The 24,608-nt window shown below is 38.5% G+C and overlaps 1 protein-coding gene and 1 long non-coding RNA gene across 2 annotated transcripts in view; both read left to right on the forward strand.

The window, feature by feature from the left end:
* The window catches only part of LOC143188452 (UPF0489 protein C5orf22 homolog), a 327,293-nt gene that overhangs the window by 270,324 nt on the left and 32,361 nt on the right, over positions 1-24,608 (forward strand). The window lies entirely within an intron of this gene.
* Positions 11,048-15,973, forward strand: LOC143188455 (uncharacterized). The gene is made up of 3 exons (XR_013003525.1): positions 11,048-11,284; positions 15,456-15,614; positions 15,714-15,973. It is a non-coding gene; the product is annotated as an uncharacterized LOC143188455 (long non-coding RNA).

A 24,608-nucleotide genomic window follows, 5' to 3' on the forward strand; every position in this document is an offset into this window, starting at 1 on the left:
AATGCAGGCGAAAGGGGTTCGTGGCACCATGTGTGAAACGGGATACAAGCCAAAATGCCGTTTACCAAAAGGAAAGAAGGAAAGGATTTCACCTTTTATCCTCCTCTACTTTTGACATAGGACCTCAGTTTCTGTTCTTCAGTTGCTGTCAACTACTATAATTATCATAGAAAACCAAATGAAATCGTCTAGAAATAAGCAAAATCAAAGGGTCACTGTGTTTAACCGCTAAAGACTCACAATTGAAGCCAGTAACTAACCTGATAAATTAAAGAAGGGTGTACATATTGTTAAGTTCGAATTGACTAAGAATAAGAATTAATTTTTCTTCAGAGAAACTGCAAAAAAATCTGCATAGTGGTAATTCTCTAAAATAATCTATAGGTATACCTAGAAGCGTCAGTAACGTTCCAGAAAGTATCTCTGAAGAATAACGCATGAAGTGTCTAGCAAACCCTACAGCCACATTTCAGATGAACATTCTCGTGTTCTTCGTACCACTCATAAAACACTGTGAACAAAAGGAGGTACAAAGGATGAAAGAAAGAGGAAGCGTCAGGGAAAGAGCGGCATATCAGCGGGTCATTAAACACAGATAGGGTCAACCCACTGCATATGTCGTGCCCCAGCACGTCTCCTCTGCCAGGCTGGCTGTCTCTTGCTTGGCAGCCTGGTTAGTTAGCGTGTATGCAAAGCCTGCCCAGGTAGAGGAAGAGTCGCTCTGATTATTTATGTGCCATACCTCCCCTTTTTCAACCCTTTTCTGACCTCTCTCTTCCTCCCTCGGCTACAGGCTGACAGAGTGTGCGACACACGAGGTAGGGTAAGGAGTAGGAACAGGGTGTACCAACCGACGGCTTTCCCGCTTGCTTTTTATAGATAGTAAAAAATATTATAATCTATGCTTCGCTGGAAGAGAAAAATATAATTCATTATTCGACCTGACGTACAAAAGGGAACGACAACGGGGTGCCCCGCGGGGTGAATCCCGCCCCCCTTTCGGGAAGAAAAAAGGGTTGAGGATAGGTGAAAGGGTGCCTAATACTGAAGAAGACAAACCATCGTGATTCGAAACGAAGGAACTACATATTTCATCTTAATCCATTTTATAAGGTTCTTGGGATACACGGTAGCCGATTAAACATCAAATTCAAAATTGTAACACCCTCTCAATGGCTAATCCTCTACTTTCTACGAACTATTATTAACTCATGGTTTGAGTTTTAACCAAGTTCCTAGAGTACTCACATCAGCTACATAAGTACTCAACAATATTCTATGATTTAAAAAAAAATTTAAAAGAATTAGCACCAAAATTTGGAATGGTAAATTTTAATGATCTTTATCCCCTTCCAAAAGCCTAACTCTCAGAGATGAAAGAATATGGTATGCTTGTCCTTGGTATCGTAGCACGACCCACTTCTCTGTCTTTGTTCGAGCCGTCGTACGGGATCGCAATTACACATGCAAAACGCACAATGGAAAGTAGAGGGGACGAAAGGGTTAAAAAGGTAGAGAGAGAGGGGGTTTGATGAGTGCAACCGGTGTCTTCCTCCCCACCTTCTGTCCCCAACAGTCGACAAAACGGCCTCGCGGATTCCTGTCATCGGAAACGTGTCAGTTTAACACGAAATCTCGATGCAGGAGGACCAAGAGTGATATCGAAAGTGAGAAGGCAAAGAGAGAGATTCGTCTACACGACTTTGCTAAGTATCCACAGTGAAGGGGGATCGAAATATGGAATACAACTTTTAACTTGTGAATGATTGTTGTAATGTTTGTGAGTAACATTAATGATCCGTGATTAATAATCACTCAACCAATTTTAATTTCTATTTTTTAAAAAAAAAAACGAGGTTAAAATACTTATTATATCATTCTGTCTAATATTGTACTATACGCTATTAAATAATAGAAGACATTAAGTGATTGGTAGAAAAAAGAATGAACTGTTTTACATTGAAACTGTAACGTCTTTCAGTTCCCCTCGGGAACATTCCACTTTCCAAATTAAAGATTCCGTTTCCGCTTCAACTCAGCCATAATGCGTTTATCAATTTCTGTGCCTCGCTCTTCGCTCCGCCCACCGAGAAAATCGTATTTATTACTCACGCGAAAGTATAACCGTTTAACTTGGGTCTCGTAAAGTAGCGAATACTCCGATACTCCAGAAATACTGGAGACCAACTGCCGACATCAATTTTAACATCGTTTCTTTGCAATCGTCTCTAATTCGCGATTCTCTAAACGCATTTCGAAAATTTCTTTCGCTTCCTTAAAAGTCAAACATTGCTAATTTTTTCTTCATTTGGATCAAGTTCATTTATTTTTTCCCTCTACTATTTTAACAAGTTAATCGAATTATTCTTCAACTGCAAAGTGTACATTTTCAAACTACGTGTGCATTTCAAGTTACATATTGAAAAATGATTCAATATAAATTTTTATTTAACTTGTTCTGAGCGTATATTACATTTATCTATAGTAGCCAATAAAATTGCACCATTAATTAGAATTAGAATTTGTTGAATATATAGATTTGTTACATGTAGGGTAGTTAGATTAAATTGTTTTATAAATGATGCCTTTAGGTAAATGAAATAAATTTACATTAACTCTGACAGTTAACCAATAATAGTATTTTTAAGATGGTGCAATTTCTATGGCTACTATGTTTCCTTTTCTTATGCAAGTGTCAACAATCAATTTTTGTAATGAGTGACTTTGATTTATCGAGTGTAAACAAATTTTTTCCAATTAATTGGTTAACACTTAAACGACTGTCTAAGAATCACCTATCACTTTTTTAGATCACCATGTGAATTTTATTTTTTTAATTGCTTGAATGTAACAAATGATTCGAAAAATTAGTGAAATTCCTTCAAATTAAACTGCACATAAAATATTTCTTATGGTAAGTTCGTAAAATTTAGTTTACAATTATAGTTCGTGAAATTTATTTTGCTTATAAAATCTTATAACCTTCCTAAGTGTAAATTTTCCAAAAATACAATCTCGAATTCTGTTAAAACAGTTATTAACACTTAACTACTGACACCTACTTCTTCTGCATTAATACTACGCACACAGAGTCTATCAAATTTCACTTCAAGTAAGTATATTTTAATATAAACTAACATAACAGTAATTGCTATATCGAAATAAAACACAGACCGTATTACAAATTTTAATTAAAAATTATATCACAGTTACGCTAAAAGAAAAATTTATCAGAAACAAAAATAAAAAAATGTCAGTGGTTAAGAGTTAAAAAATACAAAAATATAAGTACTGTAATATCTTTTCGCATTATATTCACACATATGGAATCACCAATCGTTTAAGTGTTAACTACTCTTTAGACATAAAAACAACAGATAAAAACAACAGTAATTATAGATTCATAAAACACTCACCAGTGACGACAACCTCGCACAGACTTCTCCTTTTTCTCAGCTCGAATCTTCTTCTAAGCAGAGTACCATCGCGAAGACGAAAAGCTCTATCTTCTTATTCGACTGTGGCAAACAGAAAACGAGTGGTCGCGCAAGTTTCAAAGTGCCGTCGAACCCACAGAGGGAAATGAGTAAACAATACGGGTGAAAGCCCGGGAGAAAACGCAGCCGCGACAGCGAAAGGGAAAGTGGAAATGAGCGAGGAGTGGGAGAGGGAGGGTGATTAAGAGCGCTGGGAGGGTTGCTCGCGGAGAGGTGGTGGCGGTGACGTAATTAATTCGAGACGAGGGTCGGTTGACGTGCCGCGAGAGGGAAACAATCAGCTGTCGGCTTCCCTCGGAAACACTTCGTGCCTCCGCCGACGTAAATGTGGCAAAAACAAAACATCGCGTCGAGTTGCCTCTCGCGTGCAAATATTTACACTAAACTGTTGGCATAGCGCGGCTCTCGATTTGCGCGAACGACGGGGAAAGTGGAATCCACGGGACGTGGCAAAAATACTATTTTCTAATTCGATTCGAATATCAGTGACAGAAGAATCTTTCTCTGGCTCACTGTTCTACGAAGAAATTGAAGAGTTCCTTTCAGAGGATCGAAAGTCACTTCACTGATATCGTTTAAAAGGATATATTATATTTCGAATGTCGTGAATCGAGAATTAATTTTCAGAAGTTTTGAAGGAGTAATTTTAAACGAGTGAAATCATTGAGACAGCCACTAAGTTTTTATTCGCGAGTTCTTGTGTCAGTAGAAGAGTGTTCGAATGGTCTGATAAGAAAAGGGGAACGATGTGTCAGGACGAAGGCGTAGGAAGGACTGAGAGTGGATCCGGGACCGAATCCTGCCATCTCGAAGGACCGTCCGACGGGAACTGTACCGTCGAACGTCGCGACGCCGGCGTCTGCGTCCCATCTGCCTATGTATACATATATCTACCAAGGTAGACGAATAGAAGCGTGGGTGTACGGATTGTATAATATAATATTTACATGTGCGCGCGACTATATCCATCCGAATGTGGAGGCCTTTCCTCGCGCCAATCAAATTTCTTAGAAAAGATATTCTTGTTTTCGCGATTCTGTTTACTGGATATGTAACTCAACTAGGACCTTTTTTGCTTGTTTCATATATTTGGCAATGGAGTTAGAGAGGTACTGGAAGGATACTAATTTTATATTTTATTTCATTCGTAACTATTCCTTGGGAGCATATTCATAGAAAGGTTATCAGAGGATTTGTATAAATTAATTTGGAAGTAAAATTGATGAAAAATTATGCGAATAATTGGTAGATACAATCTAGTGTATAATAGTACAGGAAATTTTGAACCTCGATCAACTCTGTTTGCTCGCTTAAACTTAATAGTAAGAAAGATAATGAAAATAAAATTGTGGGCAAATTTAGGGATCTGTATAAAAAATTAAGGGTAAAGGTGAGAAATCGAAAGTCAAAATTCTGCTCGTATTTGTCAGGTTTTTCTAGCCGAACCTGCTTCCAAGGATCAACCTCTCGGCGCAGAGCACATCCTCTTTCCACCCCCATGACACGACGCCCCATGAGAGCGTCGCGGCGCCTCTCCACGCAGGCGTCAAGATGGCTGCTGTTTCTCGCTTCCATCCAGGCTAGATTCTCCTTCGTTTAACTCGTACCAGTAATTAATAAAACGTCGCTAAGTGCTTTCGTGCCTCTCGCGAACTCGCGCAGACGATCCTCCACCGAAAAGGAACTCCCAAAGTGTCGTCGACTCACAAGTAACTCAAGTGAATTTCGAAACACGATTGACACGGAAGGTGAAGTGGTTGTTTCGTTAATGAATCTTTTAATTGGAGTTTTCCTTTCATTAAGAAATTTGTAGTTGCTTCTCGAATCTATCGAAAATGTGTCCTCGCGATGGCAGGAAGTATCGGTGTCCCTCTTTTCTTTCCGCATATTTTTGTGACGGAGTGGTTGTTTTCGGCGATCAATAATTTGAGGAAGACGAATCCACGCTCATTGTAAGAGGAACGATGACCTAATTTTGTGAGATAGCTAAAAGTTGAATTAAAGATAAAATGCTAGTCTCTTTTATTTGTAACTCTTTAGTCATATTTTTCTGATTTGGAGATAATTTATTGTTCCTAAAGACAGTTCAAGAAATTCGAGAGGTGAAATTGAAAGACGTAAGAATTCAAAACTGATATATAAATGCTGATCGAAGGCTTTTTGCTGAACAGTGAACGTAATCCGTGAAGGTAAGACGAGACGACATAAGTCACCTCTTCTAAACCTTTGTATTCATCCCTTAATTGAAGTTTAGAAAATAGAATTTGTATTGTTAGCAGAAGAATTCTTCCCTTAAAATGAGAATATAATAAAACACAAATCCATGATACAAAATTGAACGTAAAAAATATCTATAATATAAAAATATGTGACTTACGCCGTTTTGCCTTAAAATCACAGACACTTTTGTATAAAATACATTGCAATAAATGTTTCTGTTATATTAATTATATTTCAAACCACAAGTTACCACGTTATCATAAATATATTAATTCCAAAAAAGCAAAGAATGTCCATACTTCTAAAATTTGAACAGTAGAATATTCCTTCCTTCAAAAGAAAAGAGTTATCTTAATTTTAAGATCGAATAACTAGGTCACGTTCCTCCTAATAATATTAAATTCTTCCTCACGCAAATCACGAAGAGAATCCCAAACTCGCGCATTTCTCATCCACAGAGGACCACCATCCCCTTTTTCTACCAATCACAGCGAGTTTTTCGGACGACGTAGCGAAACAAAAACCGGTACAGGAAGAGGCTCGTTGAAACGGTACTTCATTAAAGCGGAGAGACGACTCGACTTAACCCCTCGCCGACGAAACTGACTCACATCGTGCAGCCGGCCAGCCGTGTATGCAAATCACTCGCGTGGGGTTCTTCCTCTTTCCGCCTCTCTCTCGCCGCTCTAATAAGCCTGCCATCCCTCTTCCCTTGGCTTTCTCCTTTCATTCGCGCTCGCATTCGTTGCCCCATAGCGAAAAGAAAAGTACAGAGTGGCGGGGTGGGAACGAGGAAGGCTCATTATTTCTTTTTCCTTCAGCTCGTGATAGGGGCACTGGGTCCGAGCAGTCGGCCATCATGCGTGCACACCCCACCATCGAGGCGGCCCTCGATTGTTTATAAGGGTGTAGTTTACATCGATGGGCGGTTCGATTCGGTCACCCTTTTCGAACGCGACTTTCCCGAATGCACACCATACCGTGCTCGCGTAATTTTCTGTGACTTATGGATTCCTCCTACGGGGACACAGTATCGCGTCGTATGGCCTCAAAGTGAGAGCTTTCGTTTTACGATCTTGTTAGTTCGCGTTGATTACGATCTCCGTATTCTGCTGTGGAGTATGATGACGTGGAGAATATTCAGTGGAAATTGGAGCGGCTTGTTGGTATGAGAGGACACGATTTTGAGGAACGCGTGGGCTCTGTGTTTTATGAAGCGCTAGTGGTAATTACAGAGTTTATGAGAATGGAGTATTATATGTTGTAAAAAGAGATGCTTCTATTTTTGATTGTGTATTGGTTAGTCAGACACGAGTTCGAAAATCTTGAAATAGTTTTCTATCGTAGAATTGCTAAATCTGTATTAATTATATAATAAAATAATTTATCTGTTCATTTATAAGTCTGAAAACTTTGAATAAGTTACTTCCACGTTGACTGTATACTTTGGTACAATATTTTATTATATTATACGTATTTGACAGCATTGATCAAGTGTTTTGTTATTTAAAGGTGTAATAGTCTTCACTTTAATCAATATTAATTACTTAAAAATACCTAATTTTAATACTGCATACAGTTTAATAAAAATTTAGCAAGAATGTAACGAAAGCGACATGAAGAGTCATGGTTTCAAATATCCTGACCCATATTTAGGTCATAAAATTGTGACCGTGTTAAGATTTGGACAATTCTTCCGAACATCAGAGCAACCAAACAGTCAAGCTCCATCAATTTGTCTCACTTTCGTGATCGAAGGCGAACCGTCTCATCACGTCGAATACAAGATCGCAGGGTGTGAAAAAAAGTCGTTTGGTAAACGCAAGTTCGCGCATAGCAGAGAAATCGTTCGATAAATCAAATCAGAGAGTCATTGTGCCTGCTTAGCCTCAGGTAGCCCAGGATGGATGCGCGTAAGCGTTCGAGAGTAAGAGAACGTATGATAAGGGGTTGCGAGGGAATGAGAAAGAGAGAGGGAGCGCGCGCGCGAGGGAGAGAACGAAGAGCGTGAGAATGAAAAGCGCAAGGAAGGATATTCAAATTTCGTACCCTCGTTAGCCCCGAAATTCTCAATGTGCAATAATTTATCATCGGGCCCCGCTGAGGTGAGCGGCCGCACAATGCCGACTACCTGCATGCATAATTTATATCGATGATTTTCAAGGAAGCAGACGGGGCCCAAGAAGGAAAGGGTTGCTGTGTCAGGACCGTAGCCTATTACCCTGACCTCCTTTCGCTTGGAAAATATACCAAATATGTTGTTCTATAATAAAGTATTTAGAATATTTTTCAGAAACTATTTTCAACTATTTGCCTTCTAACAAATAATATTTATCATGTGAGGTATATTCCAAAAGTTAAAACAGACATTTTCAGGTAATTAAAAGCTATGGAGAAATAAGAGTTGAAATCATTATATAATTCATTAATTTAGTTTCTAAAGACAGGTATAATCTTTAATATATTTTTTCTATCATAAAACACTGGTACCCAGATTCTAGGAAAGACCTGAAACCTCACTTAACACATTCGCAGTGAAGTGTTAAAATATGTAAATCTATAGCATACCACCAGTGAAAGAAGTCATTACAAAGGGGTTGAAAAAGATGTATTCTCTGCTAATTTAATAGCTATTTTAATACATAATTCTGTTACTTTCTAATTCCTTTCCTAATTTTGTATACGTATAATATACCTACTTAAAATACAATGGAAATTTCTATCAAATACAAATAATTAAATTATGTGATAATTTAAAAATTTGTAATTTGGAAATTGTTTAGAAGTTTAAAACTCAAAAACCCATAACGAGAAAAATACTATATAAATAATTGTAAGGGTACGATTAGATTCGAGACCAGTTTCGTACGGCACTGACCTAATTCAGTTGCCCTCTTCCGGATGGGCCATTGTCAGGTAATATGCATATGCTCTAGAACACGTCACAGGCATGTACCTGCCGATCGAGAAAGGAACCCTCAACCCTTTTTCCTCGATCGAACGAAGGAGACCTTTTTTTGTAAAGCCCGAGGAAAAAAAAGAGAGAGCGTCGTCCCTCTGACTCGGATGCGAGCAGCAGACCTACCCCCGTGGTCCCATCCTGCTCTTTCATGGTGAAAAGACGTCCGATGGGGGTCGATTCAATGCTCTTCTAATTATATGCAAAGATGTACGAAACTACCCGTGTACCATTCGGCTTACATAAGAAACGGAACGATGCGCTTACGTAACGTACAAATCATATCCGGAAACGCGCCAGTGAATGTCGAATGTACGAAGAATTCAATAGAGGACGACTCGATTTTCCCTATTTCTCTTGTCGTAGATATTCTATTTTATATGTGTGCAATTTTATAGAGACTTGATAACTTGTAGCGCAACGGGAAGATTGACGGTTCTATTCAGTCGGTGCATATGAAATTCAAATAATGACATTTCTTATTTTAAGTTTCTTATTTCATTGAAATAATTGCCCCTTTGTGCACAGTGAACAGTGAAAATTTAGATTTAAAGAAAATTCTACTTATTGTGAGTAAAATTAATTCTTTTTGGAAAATGATTATGGATTAATCAAAACAGAAAACCACTCGTGACTACGTGCTTAAGTACTGATTAAATATTAGCTTGACGCAAAATTTCGTCCCAGTTTTGCACCAGAAACAGGACGAACTTTTGCATAAACCCAATATGAGCTATACCGCCTCTTTTCTCAATCCCAAAAATATCACATACAAAAGCTACCTAACTCCTTGAAGCAACAATATCAAAAAATCAGAAAACCTATCTACAACGTTCAATAACTATAAAAAATTATTCTCCAAACAAATTTTCTAAAGTCTCTCGAAGAAGAAATCACTCACCCCCATAGGGTGCACTCCACTCCATCCACAATTCCAACACTGTCAGATTATCATGAGTGCTCGCAAAATCACCTCGATACAATTGAAAATCGAGCCCCCTGGAAAAATTGGCAATGATCATTCCGCCAAGTTTATTTTTCCCCCCTGCCATGCTATCAGCATTTATCGTGCTGGCGTCTACGTCTCACCATCGTGGCGCGATTCATTCCTCTCGTTTCCTCGCGTTCGAAAGATCGCGCACCGCCAGAATCATCGTGCATCTTCTCCGCCGGTTTCCTCAGCTTATATACGTACATACATAATATATTATACGTATACACTGGCACACGGACAGGAGGTAGGTGTAGGTGCGCGAGGAAAGGAGGGGAAGAGGCACTATCGATGCATGTATGAGTTATCGTCGGGGCCCAAATTGCTTGCCAACCGGTGATGTAGAGCCCCGGGCCGAAGATTTATTTCTTCGGGGGTGGGACACGGCCAGAGGGGGGGAGAGAGGAAGGTTGGATTCTCTCGAAACCAGAATCACGATGCGCTATGGCATAGATTCTTGCGCGAGAAGACCTCGACACACGGCGAACCTAAAGTCGGGTTGCAGTATTATCTTCTCTCGGCGAGATTGGGGCCAATTTCACGGAAGTCTCCTTCCTGGAACCTGTGACGGAAGAACGGCAACGCTTTCGGGTTTTAAACTCTTAAGTCGTCCTTTATTTGAGTGATCGGAATTGGCTGAGTCTAGCCTGCACGTGAAATTGAAAGTCACGGGGGTGATTTTGTGAAATATAGGTGAACGAAGAATAATTAGTTGTAAGGAAAAATGATATGGAAGAGTAATTGAGAGTTCTAGATAGTATCAGTTCAGGCTGGTGGGTATGTGCTATCGAGTAATCTACTGCGACAGCCACATGGGAATTTAGTGGCATCAGTCATGCACAGTGACTCACCAGAAATTCAATATGACTGGGTAAGAGAGCATGTAGTAAAATGGTTTCCATATTATATAAGTCAGGGTCTTAAATTTATTTAAATAAATTTACCTCTTAAATGTTATGGAAAATACACTATTACAGGTATTTCTATTAATTCAACTTTTAATATGGAGTAAAAAATATACGTGAGTAAATTGTATCCTCTTATACATCACTTTTCTAAATTAAATGTCAATGATATTGTCATACTATGCTGTAAATCTAACACCATATTAGTTAAAAATTAAAATGTTACTTGTAAGTGATACTATTGAAGTGTACAATATAATAAAATAATTTAGACAAACTTAACAGCGCTCAATGAGAAATGCCGTATTTTCGAAAAAATTGTCCATTACACATTCCTTCGCAAATGCAACCCCTCACAAATGGTGTCCTTTGATGTCGTCCTTAAGGAATCCAGCAACGCTGCCAGGGAATATCGATATTCCATGGTTGTATCGCACGAAATTTCAAGCATGGCCGAGCCGTTTGATGACAAACGCACCCTCGCACGCAGGGGGTGGAAATCGAAATGCGTCCACCTCCCATCCGTCAGAGGGGGATGAATTCGACCAATTGATGGGGTTTGGGGCTGATGCCGATCAATCGACAAACTGCTACCTCAAAGCCACTGGCCATTCCTATTCCACTGACCTTGTTTGTTCGTCGCTCGCTTTACCCCACCAATCGAATTTTTTAATCTACTGTTGACTGACGCGGCAAAAACACTGCTCTCATGGTAGGTATAAAAAATTTCTTTTACACCAGCTCACTGCAATTATACTTTCGATAACCCAACTGCTATCGATAGTACTCAGATAGTGTATTCACTATCTGACATTTCATTGAAAATATTTAACAGATATCTGTCTAAGGGTACGTGTCCACTTGAGAGTAAAACTATCGCGATTTACTATCAAAGGTACTCTCAGATAGCTATTCATCTCGGACAGTTACTCTCAGTTACTCTAAACACAGTGTCTGATAGCAAATATCCTATCTGAGAGAACTCTCGAGAGCAACTCGCGATAGTAACTCCCGATAGTTTTACTCTGAAGTGGACGCACACCTTAAAAGTGTGTCAATAGTCAATACTGCTACACCGATTCTGTTGCCGACGGTATCCAGCTATTTATCAATACTTTTGCGCCGACATATTGAAAGGGATGAAATACAGTCGAAACGATAGATCGCGTACCTCGAGCAATATCCTCGGGTTCGAATAAATTCGCCGTATCGCTTAGCAGCTTAACGTACACAGATGCCAAGGTAAACAAGAAAACCGATCTGAACCGGGCACGACTTTGCGGCTCGTGGCTCGCTGTTTCCCGAGGTTCTTCGGCCGCGGAGTTTGCTTTTGTACGTCGAATATCCGGTGAAACGAGCCGGCTGCTGATCGGATCGGACAGCAGAATCGCAGGTACATATCGCGTTTGTAACCGGTTACGTCGACGCGCCCTTTTCGCGCGCATCCACGGGCAACCCTATCTGGCTTCTGTCTCGTTTTTTGAACGTTTAAAAGCTTCTACCTGACCTTACACTCTCGTTTTCTCTTTCCTCCCTCTCTCCTCTGTCTCTCTCGTTTCATCGAACGCGCTGAAACCACGTTGCGCGAGGCCACAATGCGGAATCCTGGCTTTATTCGCCCTTGCGAGCATAATACGGTCTGTGTGGTTAGACTAACCGCTGCTACCCGCTTTCTTGCTTGCTTTTTTCTCTTTCTTTACAGCGAGCCATGCGTGAGTTATTAGCATATGGTATCATATTTTCGATGGATCCGACAGATAATGTTGCCTGGACGATTATCGAACGCTTTATTGACCCCGACCCATCCGTCCATTGTTTCTTTTCTCTATGCAAAATCTTGCGGAGTTGCGTCGAGGCTCTCAGCTGCGTCACGGTGATAGGGATTTGAATAGATACTGGTATAGTCGATGAGATTTTAAATGCAACCCTTATCATATCAAGGGACAGATTTCTAGATTTCTGCGAATACAGACTTCGAGGAATTGAAGCATATATATGAAAAAACTCTTTTTTTTGATAATTTATAAATTGAAGATTTGAATAGCTATTTAAAAATTTGGGGATCTGAGATATTGAAAAATTTGAATTGTAAGAAAATACTAGTGGAACTCCTTAGTAACCACCTTTATATGCTAAAGGTTAATAGCATTGTGTTTTACGAACGCCCTTTATAAAAAAATCCTCCTCCTTTTTTATGGTTCGAAAACGAGATAAAAGTTTCCTGATAAATTACTTTTTAACCGACAAGATCTCTGTTGATTTCCGCTTTTCGAGTGTTTGTTCACCTCGCACACCGTGGCGTGCTCCAAGTAAACCTCTTGGGGAGATCCTCATTACGGAGTGAACAGAGGTTCGGGGCGGGCTGCGATGGACGTAAATACAGCATTAAATATACGAGAAAATTATTTTTACCCGGCGAAAACAGAGTTTAGACTACGTCAGGATGTCGTTCGCGGACCGTAAGTCAGCTCGGTGTAATTTCATAGCGTGGCAGCGCCATCGGAGAAATAAGCGTTTGGCGCCGCGTGCAGTTGATTGTGACGTATGATACTCGTACATTATGCACCTCGCGCTTCGTCTCGGTTTCGAGTTTCGACATTTTTCTCGGTGCTTTATTACACGCTCGAGATATTTCTGCTACGCCGCGATACGTCCGTGGAAAACGGGCCTGAAGAGAACGCGTGGGAGAAGCCCGCGTACAAGTGTTTATATTTTATAATAGTCACAGGCACCAGTGTACCGCGTGTTGCCAATAAAACAACTCTTGTTACTTTGTCATAATTGTATTCATTGAAATAGTGGTATCTTGAATTATAGATAGTAAAATTGAGCATATTTTTCAACTGTGAAAGCTTTTTGAGTACCTTCGTACAATAGAAAGAATGGATTCTAATTTAGACGAATTGTGGGTTTCAGAGTAGATAATCATTCTTTTTAATGCAGGAAAGTTGTTTTGCATAATTTCATGCTTCAGTGGGTGCTTAATTTGTATGGTGAAGGTCACAGTATTTATATCTACTATCTTAGGAAATTATTCCAATATTCCAGTATCATATAATGAAGGTAATTATTATTATTTTTGTTGCGAAAACACCTTAAGAAAAATGACTATTTTTAAGAAAAAGTCATATCATCGTCGAATAAATTAACTATAACTATTTCAAAGAACCTTTCAGCTAAATAATACGATGTGTTATTTAAATAATAAATTTTAAAATATTTGATTTAAATATTAGATACTGAACCCTATAGAATCATAAGTTTCTAATAGGCTCTATCAGACTTCATTTTATCGTAATCTGAGACTGCTTAACTTCATGGCCCACTAAAATTCAATCTCACCCTCCGATTCCTCACGACGTGCAAACAAAAAGAGGTTTAATTAATAACATAATAACCCACCCGAAAGTTACGTAAATCGTGACATTAAAAAGCTGTTTACATTGTCAAATTTATGTCGACCATAATTGAATTCAAATTATCCTACTTGCTCGACTGATCCTTCTCCATTAGCACCATTATCTTGAGATAAGTTTTAAGAGGCGCTACTAAAAGGGGTGCACAGAAACGCAAGACAGGGTCGTTTTAAAATCCCTCGACACATCAGACCAATCTAGTGGTGGAGAAGTAAATGACACCAGTGCAGAGAAATTTAGGGGTCGATAAAGCAGCTCACCCTTTTGAACCCTCCATCACATCGATGCAGCAGAATTCTTTCTTAGGGGGTAACTTTTTTTTTCACTGCCAGCGACTCACGCGGCGGGGGTTGGTACTGCTACGCTCTTCCAACCCCTAGGCTTTCAATCTGACCGAAAGTTACCCTGTATAGCAGCCCTGGCGTGTCGTAAAGCGAGTAATCTCTTTACCACTTATTCAACTTGAATTGCATAATGTCAATCAAATTATTTTATCGTATTTTTCAACCCCTATAGCAATTAATCACTTTCGTAATATAAATTGTTTTAAATATTGGAGCAGTCATTGTTACGTAGTTAAACTTAGCCAAGAAAATAAAATTGTACAAATTAGTAGCTAATGATTTGCTACTTCCTTGTAATAAGAATTTATCTACTAATTAGTCAGTTTACATATTTTCAGTGATAAATACAGCACGAGATATCAAGTTGGATGTACTGAATGTTTCTGCATCCACGAGAAATGATAACTACTGTTGTACATATTGGACAAACCTATACATTTTCAGTTTTTCTATAGCAATTTATTATTTAAAAAAGCGTTTCGATAAAATACTTAAAAAAATATAACAAGACTCATAGGTGTATATTACAAGTCGTTTTAACTTGCTTTTAATGGTACAAGAAGGTTCAATGTCCAAGGGTTAACAAACCGCAGTAAATATTAATTAAGACAGCAAAAACTACATAAATAACTAAACATAAATTTCAGTGTCGCATTTGCACCTAACTTCAGCAACCCGACATTCATCGGTGGGTTCGTGGACCCTGTTGAAGGGTTAACCGACCCTAATATGCATAAAGCTCACCCCCAGCAGCAGGCAACCTAACATGCAATCGTGTCACATCGATGTCGCTGAGCAATTTTATTTACCATAAACGCTTGATTATCCACCCAGTCTCACCCTCGAAATCGTTACATAATTACAGACAGGCATACAAAAGCCAAGCATAATCAGTTCTCACTTCCAGAAGAAATACTAAACCACACGTATCCAACTTGCAGTTATTGAAATCTGTAAATAACATTCTTTTTATCACCGACCAAAGTATATTATCTCGCACGTGAATCCGAAAAAACTTCGTTCTAACTCAAAGGAAGGAAGTATACTATGCTTCGCACGTTCGCAAAAACACGCTCCATTTCGTGCCATGAAATCTGCAATTTCACACCTTCGCGGCAATCAGTGTTCCAGATCTCAAAGAGTCCCGGCTATGGGCGCGAGTATACGCTTCGAAACAAAAACTAGTCCGCGACAAAAGAACGTTATTATCTACGCCATTAAGGCCAGGATCGAGATACTGGCTCGATAACTATGAGGACATCGAGGAGGAGGATCGTTTCCTGTGAGTATCCTCCCGAGGGACAGGAAGATATATATCCGCTGTGTCCTGAAGACGAGTGGACAGAAAAGAGCAGACGTAATGGTACCGACTTTTTATTAGGCCGACTGGAACCCTTCATTAGGTGGAACACCTTTTGTCCATCAGGGGTGGACCTGCTGCACCTTACGCCAAAGGGAAGAAGAGGCCGAAGAATTCCTCAGGGTGGAGGGAAATCGTTGCGTTTGAGACGCCGACAAAGCCCATTCATTTTAACTTTCTTAATGACGGGATCGTTAGCCCCTGATCACCGAAAGCTTTACATTTTCAAGCGATTCCGCGGCTTTTGCCGCCTCGTTAGCTGGGAGGAAGATGTGGATTGAAAAACTGCCGACTGTTCAGTTTTTTCGATGGATTTTTGATTCGATGACGTCTGCTCGTTGCAGGAGATTGAGTTAAAAAATTCGTTAATGGAGAAGTATTAGCATCTTGCTAAAGTTAGAAGAGTATGAATGCATTGTGTTGATGATTTGGTGGGTTTTGTGGATCTTGGAAGTGGTTCTTGCGAAGTAAGCTCCGCAAGTGTAACCTTGTTTTTTAACGAGTCTTTGATGAGTCAGGAATTTAAGGGTATTAATCACTAAAGTTGCACCTTGTACCTCAATTTTTAAAAAAGTTTCAAATTTTATAAATTTACAAATTTTTAAATTTTCAAATATTTAAAAATTAAATTAAATTATATTAAATTTTCAAATATTTAAAAATTTTCAAATATTTAAATTTTAGAATTTTCAAATTTTCAAATTTCAAAGACAACTTAAAACTATAAAATATTCCAATATTCAAATTTTGCAATATAAGAATTAAATATTCAAACGTCAACCTACTCTGCAATCAAATTTTCAATGTTTTGAATTTTCCAAAAAGGTAGACCACATAAAATTACTGTATTACTTGTTAACATCTAGTCATTAGCCACATATCTCTAAGAAGAGATACGGGCGTATTCAATCTGTTACATCTACAACTGACAAAGACTCATTAAAAAGTGAGTGTTATACTTGAGGAATTTTCTTAGTTAGTCTGTTAAATGGTCCTCTGTTATTTCAATTTCGCGTGCTGCGACTGAGAAAGCTGTTTATCTGCACTTAGACAATAATATGAATCAACAGAGACAACTACCGTACGTTGGATAATCTGATCATGGTTTCTCGTAAAGAGCACAGCTAGTGCTAATAACTGTTAGCGGTTACGAACGTTTATCTGTTTGCTCATCGCCAGTAAACCGAAGTGTACACGAACGTGCCCGTGTTACGGTGCAAAAATAAACTCGTTACGCGTTTCCTGTTTAAGAATATTTCCCATAAATCATTCGACTTTAGCCCTTTCTGTGGAATAAATTATTGTTAACCTGGAGGTTTTATAGGGTCGTTGCTATTGTACGCTGTTTTATAAAAGAATTAATTCTAATGTAGCTTGCTCTTAATTATATTTTAAAAAATATAATATATGTTAAGAAATATTGCATTCTTAATATAATATTTTTGAGTGTATAAATTACAATTATTAACTGTAATAGTACACCTAACTGATTTGTTCAAAACGATGCATTATATATATTCAAAAAATTGGTGATGGTAAGTAGTCTAGAAGCTAAAGGAAATAAGACAACAAGAAAAACAACCCATCTTTTACAAGTAGTTACCTACCAAGACTATTAACAATAAGACATATTTTTGTCTGTCATATCATTTTCATAATTCGACCATGTAAATTTAATAAACCATGGTGAACAAATTCACGAGCCACTGTGTACATACATCTACTACGTGTATACTAAACACCTGCTACCATATGGAAACCTGTAGTGAATCTGGGTTCAAGAATTCACGAAGATTGTTTCGCTGAAACGCAGTGCCTGCAACGACGATACACGCCATTGGATTTTCTATCTATTTCAAGGGGTTCACGCGACGAAACCGCAATGGCCGACTGGCAAGATAATGAGACGTCTCGATCTGCGATTGCGGGCCTTGAGATAGGGATATCGCGATTGGTAGTAAGAGGTAGCCGGGATTTATAATTGATGAGGGCTGTAGAACGACGCCAAGGTGTCGTTATCCGCGCTGACAAGATAATACTCGCGAAAGCCGAGAGCCCTCTCCTCCCTCGCCCTCCTCCTTCGCTCTTTCTCTCTTCGGCATCTCGTGTCGACCCTCTCTCCCCTTTGGCCACCCTCTCGTCCCGCCTTTCTCACCCCGATAGCACTCCTATTTCCCTACGCTCGAGGGCCCTCTCTCACCTGACAGCCCTTCAAGGAACGACCGACTACCACGATAACGACCAGATACTATATATACATACGAATACATTATGTAACTGGCGACTGTTACGTCTACTGGAGGCTTCGTGTTATCCTATCGACGGCTGGGTGATGAAAAAATATTCAACCCGTTGACGAATAATCGCGATGACAGTGTAGGTGTATTAAGGTGGAACGCAGAGATGGAAATCGTGTGTCTGTTTTCTGGTTGTGAAAAAAGTTGCCTTTTGTCTTGCAGATTGTGTCTGCTATATACAGGGTGTAACAAAGATAGTCTTCGATGTTTTAACAGATGGTAGGAGATCAAAATTGGAGCACAAAATGTCCTATGCCATAGTGTCCGATCTGCCTTCATCTTGCAATATTATTGCCTTAAAGTTAATGTGTCTATATTCTAGACTAATAATCAGAGAATTTTGTAATTTTGCAGATACATTGAAAGGCAGAAAAAGTGCAAAAATGTCTTAAGATACTTTGTTGTATCTCTTACAGTTTATGTTTTGTAAAACCTTAAAAATTTGAGATATCCGTAAGAAATGAATATTAGATTTTGTAAAATGAAGGCAGATCAGACACTATGTCATAGATTATTTTATGCTCCAATTTTAATCTTTAATCACCTGTTAAAATAACGAAGGCTATATTTGTTATACCCTGTATAGTGTGCTAAAACAATGTTTGAGATGCCATAAGGGCTTTGAAGTTTTAACTTCTTATTTTCATAAATGTATTTAAATAAATTCTTTTTATAGTTTTACTTATTCGCCGCATTTTTGCGGCAAGATGTATTTAGAGATATAGTTAACATTTCTGAATGCCTACATTTAAAAAAACTTTTTTTTCTGTAATTTATAAAGAAACTTTTCATGATATTCATAGTTTGATAGCTTGAATATCATTATAGAAGGCAACTTTTAATCACTATTAAAAATCACAAGCAATTGGAATTGTACATACATATATAATAAACATGATAAACGAAAGCAGTTATTAAAATATGTAATATTCTGTATTCACTCACATTATTTTCTGCATCTCAATCTATTGCATGGTAAGCATGTTCCTCGTACTTTCTTTAAAATTCTAATTTTTCTATAATTTCTTTAACACATGATGATGAAAGATCAGCTTTCCATTTCGTAACTTCTTGTTTGAACCTATGCAACAGAATATTCTACATTAAATTTTAATATACGTCTTCTATAACTTAACATATAGACATATATTAGAAATAACATATAGACATTATAATATTTATTAATAGGCTTTTAGTAAGTAAAACGCTAATTATTTATATACTATCATACAAAACTGTATTCAAGAGAAAAGATTGCGAACTTTACCGTACGATTTACTTGACGAAGTGACGTAACCTCTATCTTCCTGGTTTAGAATTAAAGCGTCTTCCATTGCACAATAAACAGAGATTTTACATGAATACACAAGAAATAGAAACACTGAGGCACCAAAAATCAAAATTGAATTGAATGACAAAGAATTAAACGTGTATTCTATAGAAAAATAACTAAAAACTGCGAGACGATCTTTACATCTAAACGAGCGCCAGCAAGCTTGAAGCGCGATCGCGCATGCGCAGTAGGAGTCACGTGACCATGGTTCAAATACGTGCCGCTAATTACGAAAATGGTCTAAGTAGAAAATCTATTATAATTGAATTTATCATTAATTCCATAATGTAAATTGATGCCACACCAAGTAAATGATAAATTCAACCTTTTTATATTTTTTGTTTAATCCATTTTCATAACAACCGACACATATTTGTATATTTTTCAAATAAATATAGAAACTAATTTCACACTAATTAAATTTACAAGATAAAATACAGTTTTGTGATTCTATATCAGTTTGAAATTTATTTTATATGATATACTCTAACTTTCACAGTCGGAAAGTAATATATCTTCATAATTTGCTGCTTAATTTGATCATAAAGAGCATTCTAATAAGAAGATTCATGCTTTGAAGAGTTGGGTATACCAGAGCAATAGCCATATCGGCTTTGAGATCAGCTTTTCTTCATTTCGAGAACGAAAAGGTCCGATATTGCCGCCATTTCCCAGTGGAGCACCTTTGATAAGGAAGCTCCAAAGATTTATGTCCCCGACAACCCCTCCTTTTACCTTTCTGTTTCATTCTTTTCAATCTCATATTCTTCCACTATTTTACCTATCTCAAAGACTTTCCACTGTGCCTTTATGTATAACGTCCGTATACAGTAATAAAAAAAGATCTAAGGTAGCCTTAACAATAATAATATCAACAAATCTATAACCTATAGTACCTACGGGTCTTTTTTAATCCAATCGTCATTTTCATTCTTTTTTCAACTCTATACTGATGTACTAGCAATATAATAAATGTTATATAAATACACGATTCTCAAGAGAAATATAGTAAAATTGTCTATTTAGAGAATTATTTTATTATAAAATCCACTGGATGTAATCATATAAAGAAAAATTATTTTCTCATTTCTGTGACGTTTCTCGAACCACAGTAGCCTCAAAAGGTATATTTTCTTATCGTTCTCTCATTTCCCATCGAAAATGGAAAGACATGAAAAATAGTGAGCAAAGAAGCAGAACAAAGAGACAACAAGAGAGTAAAAAAGAAACGAAGAGTAAGAGAGGGCAAGAAGAGACTTAGTGGGGGGTGTTCGTAAGTATTTCGAGGGAATTGGTGGAGAAGGAACGAGCTCGTTACCTCTTCCTGTTCGTGGACAGAGACTCACCTTTTTCACACCATCATCGCTACATCCTATACCGGGCTACACCCCTGTCGACGTCCCTCCTTCGCATAACCTCGCGCTTGTCCGATAAGGAATTTGATTTAAAAATTCCAACGACTCGCCCTTTTATGTAAATACACGTAGACGGTTCGACGGGCAGGAAAAATCAGCGACGAAGGTGCCACCCCTATTTCCATCCTCGACGACACAGTGTATCATTTTGTTTTCTCTTTTCCTGCCGGCGAAATTTACGCAGACATACTCCAGTTCTAAAATATATCAATATTTTTATGCCAGGATGATGTAGCATTTGCTCAATTAGGAATAAAATTTGTCACAAATTATAACACGTTAAAATAACACTTTCTATTTAATGCAAATTATAGACAGTGCTAACAAAAATGGTGAACTTGAATACTACTTATTTAGTGCATTATAAAAATTAAAATCCCCACAACAGAGCAGTAACACGATAATTGGAAGGTTTACAATTGCATGTGTTTGTTAATGAGACGTGGATAGCGAAGAACGTCGTACTCAATATGCATTGCGAGTGATTCGATTCAACAGCGTTTCCTCAGCCCCGTCGTTAAGAAAATTGTTCGAAAGTAGGAAATCCGAGGACTGCTGGATGGGCTCCGTGGGAAATGATTCTACGATTATTCTAGGTTAAGTTATAACAGGAAAACCCCTCGCGTAGCTTCTCGAACGCATCCATATTTATAAGGCTAGCTCGTGAATTCATCAGCAGTTCGTTCTATAACGATTAACCCGGTCGGTAGCGGTGGCCCTCCGTCGAATTAATAAATGCCACGTTGCTTCTTTCCTGCTTCTCCGTTCGTTACATAATCGGCATTATGACTTTCAACGGGCACCGAACCGAAGGGAGAATTTTCCTATTAAATTTCATGTCTCCTTGTAAATACCGTTTTAATTAACCCGTTCCGATTGGACCAATTTTAATTGAAGTATCCATTAAACGAGCCCTCCTCCATGCACGAGACCGTAATTTCGCTTCGTCTCCATTCGCCGGCAGACAGAAATAAAGAAAAATGAAAAAGAATAAGAGAAATTGAACGGTATTTCGAATTATTAAAATATACATCTCCTTAAGTTGCATAGGATATCAGTAGCCAGAGAGAGTATTCTCCTGCGTGAAAGTTCATCTACCTTCAGCTAAATATATATAAGAATAGACTTATCGTTAGTCCAATAAATATAATCACTTCGTCTTTATATGTATAGCATATCCACCAATAGTCACATATTCTATATCCACCGATATTAATGATATTTTTCGTAAATATTAGTGCATAGTAGTTCTAATATTTTGCAGATCCCAATTTTCTCGATACCTAGTTAGTCATTCCGACTTTCACTTTATGCACAAAATTCCTCAATGCCTCAAAGCACAGACCTAACCCAAGCATATAAGAACTTCGTAAAATTGTATCAAACTTAAATTTCTGGATGACATTAGACAGAGTACTGTCTCGAATAAATTTTAAAGTGTTCTTAATTCCAATACCCAGAATCCAAAATTTACACAACATGTATAATAAAAAAGTGTTGCATAAAAATACCTATCCTACAGTCAGACCTAAACTAATATTCCCCTAACTTTATGCTACCCTTAAAATTCAAACTCATTTGTTCCCAAGGATAACTAGAGACCAGCCTGCAGGTGCTAAAAAAATATTTTCTGTAAGTCGGGGCACCTCGATTCGGATTGGCCGCGGCAGAGTGCGACAACCTGTCTGAAAACTTCCACTTTAATGGATCGAATATTGACGAGGAGGACGAGGCTCCTTTCCCGCGAAAAGTCCACGGTTGGGAAGCACTTATGTCCTTTACGATGCTTCCATTACGGAGAACATTACGTGACGGTAGGAGAAAGGCTGTAGGGAGGGTTAGAGGGGGTAGAGATAGGGAAAGAAAGATGGGCTCGTCGCGCACGCAAATGCGAGTACATAGGTACGATGTGCCGAGCAATTAACTTAATGTCTTGAAGCCATTAGCCCGTCGTCGTTGATGCGACGCTTCGTAAACAGTATCCGCTCGTCTTGATTGTGTACCAAACTTGTCGCGAGACAACAGAGGGAGGGAGCAGGAGGGCCAATTCGCGCTCGTGTGGCTCCATGCATGCTGATTAATCGAAAATCGATAGGGCCACTCATCGACTTGAATTTTAAGCCGTCTATTAGGGGGCCGTCGAGAGGCATGCCTTCCTGAGTTTCAAATTAATAACCTACTTTAGCGAAGATTGCGAGGAGTTGACCGAAAATACAGACTTTGGGAGAATAACATTGATTTTATCTATGTTTAGCAGAAGAGAGACAAATCGATTTATAATAGTTGCTCTAATAACGGTCTTAGTTTTCAGATATGGATTGAAGGAAGTTCTTTTTAAACTTTTTAGAAGGATACTAAAAAGTTTCGTTTCTTCGTTTTAAATTCATAACGCAGAGAGTTTACTACGCTGAGTATAGAGTAACTATAAAAAGACACTATATGAGTCAATAATTTTTTGAAATCTGACTTTAACACTATGTCTATGGTAAATAGTATTTCTTACGAGATTCTTAAGAGAAGTGTAGTATATACGTATTTAAAAACCATATTTTATTGGATTCGTAGGAGAAAAATTCGGTAAACCAATTATACTTTACAATGTAATATATTTCGAGTGAGAGTTAGAGTAGAGTGTAGTAGAATCTAGTATACTGTATAAGAATGTCTAAACATGTGCTTTTATAGAGACTATTAAATCTACTAGGGAGAGGATTACCAGAGTCTTTAGAATACTATGAGTAAATCTGACGAATTTATATTTTAATATAGAAAGTGAAAACAGGAGCGACTAGCAGTCCTCATCAATGGCTCAGGACTAGCAAAAGATTGGTCATCCAACAATTTCCTCCCGCATGGTCAACCTGTTCAATCCTTTTACCAGACACCTGAAGCTACCATCATCCCATCGATGCGAGAATCTCCTGAAAATCGTTATACGCGACGTAACATAATCTAATAGCTCGGTGAGCTTAATTACTCAAGGGAAAGCAGCTCGGCTGACTTTTCGGCCGGCGTTAAGTTTGATCGACCAGTCAAAGGAATCGGCGACGCAGTCACAGAGGCGTGCAACAAAGTCGTTAGCAGTTAGTATATAAAGAAACGGGGGAGATGGCGAACGAAGGGGGTAGAGTCGGTGGAAGGGCTGAGGGGGCATAACCGAGTCTTCTGCCGTGAGATGAACCATGAACAGAGCTCAATCTCCCGGAATCCTGAAGAACGGACACCGATCCACTTCAGGACCGGCTGGAGAGCAAACCGTCTGGAAGATCGTCTTCCAAAAGGACCAGACACAGAGGCTCGTGGCTCACCTACGCGTATACACACGTACTCGTGCGCCAAACACACGGTGCCAGTAAAACTTCCGCACACACAGACGTGGCCCGTCGATCGAGCGTGAGAACGTCCTTTGCCAGGCCCCGATTCTTCAAGCTTAATTGGTCCGCGAGTCAATTTGAGACCCGAAAAAGGAAGAACAGGTACACACCAGGCATAGACGAGGCTTCTTCCGCTCCCCGAAATCCGGAGCAATTTATCGGTACATGATGGACGTTGGGCTCGATACAACTGGGGCTTGCTTCGACAACAATAAAGCAACAGGGAGTTTATCGTGAAAGAAGATGCTTTGATAATTCCTTTTTGTTGGCATGTTACTGATTTTCAATATTATCTATCGCGTGTTTTTTACTGCTTCTTTCTAACAATGTTTAGTTCATGAGAGACACAATGGGAGTCAGAGCGTTTCTAATATCTCTATTTTTAATATTTATAGTGAAAGATATCTGTGAATAACTTGTGACTTTTATTCTATACTTGTACTGGTGCTAGTATACTCGTATATGGCGCTTCACTCAATATTTGAACAACAGACTGA

This window comes from Calliopsis andreniformis, chromosome 2 (assembly GCF_051401765.1).
Source record: "Calliopsis andreniformis isolate RMS-2024a chromosome 2, iyCalAndr_principal, whole genome shotgun sequence".
Taxonomy (NCBI): domain Eukaryota; kingdom Metazoa; phylum Arthropoda; class Insecta; order Hymenoptera; family Andrenidae; genus Calliopsis; species Calliopsis andreniformis.